The 554-nt window shown below is 41.3% G+C and overlaps 1 non-coding gene across 1 annotated transcript; it reads left to right on the top strand.

The window, feature by feature from the left end:
• The first annotated feature begins 261 nt into the window (after positions 1 to 261).
• On the top strand, positions 262 to 334 carry TRNAR-CCU (transfer RNA arginine (anticodon CCU)). The gene has a single exon. It is a non-coding gene; the product is annotated as a tRNA-Arg (tRNA).
• The last annotated feature ends 220 nt before the right edge of the window (positions 335 to 554 follow it).

Genomic DNA, 554 nt, shown 5'->3' with positions numbered 1-554 from the left:
CTCAGCTGAATGAGGAGAGAGGGAGGGAGATAGAGAGAGAGAGAGAGAGGAGGGGAGAATTAGCCTTGTAATCTTAAACGCAATTTTTTTAAACTCGTATTTTCACTTTTCTCGAAACCTTAATTGTGTTCCATAAATGATCATGTCAGTGTTGTGTTTATATACCGTATTTAAATATGCTCATAATATTTTGAACTTAATCATATTTCTTATGGTACCCAGGGACAATGATACTATGTTGACGTAGAGTAATAGATACAAGCCCCTGTGGCCTAATGGATAAGGCATTGGCCTCCTAAGCCAGGGATTGTGGGTTCGAGTCCCACCAGGGGTACAAATTTATGAAGTGTCCTAGTGGTTAATTGATAGCATGCTGGCTTGCCATTATCTAAACGCGGTTTCGAGTCCAACGTTCCCGATTACTAACAGTGACGTCTGTGTGTCTCTGTGTGTGTGTGTGTGTGCACATTGTCCCGAAAATATATTCCCTCTTTGAAATATTTCGTAACGCTGGCGAATGCATTTGCCCTCGTTGATGTTGATGTTGGTTACCA

Source organism: Oratosquilla oratoria, chromosome 33 (assembly GCF_046742065.1).
Source record: "Oratosquilla oratoria isolate Oo_2021 chromosome 33, ASM4674206v1, whole genome shotgun sequence".
In the NCBI taxonomy this organism is placed as follows: domain Eukaryota; kingdom Metazoa; phylum Arthropoda; class Malacostraca; order Stomatopoda; family Squillidae; genus Oratosquilla; species Oratosquilla oratoria.
Note: the sequence above shows the minus strand (reverse complement) of the source record. Positions and strands in the feature narration are given on the sequence as shown.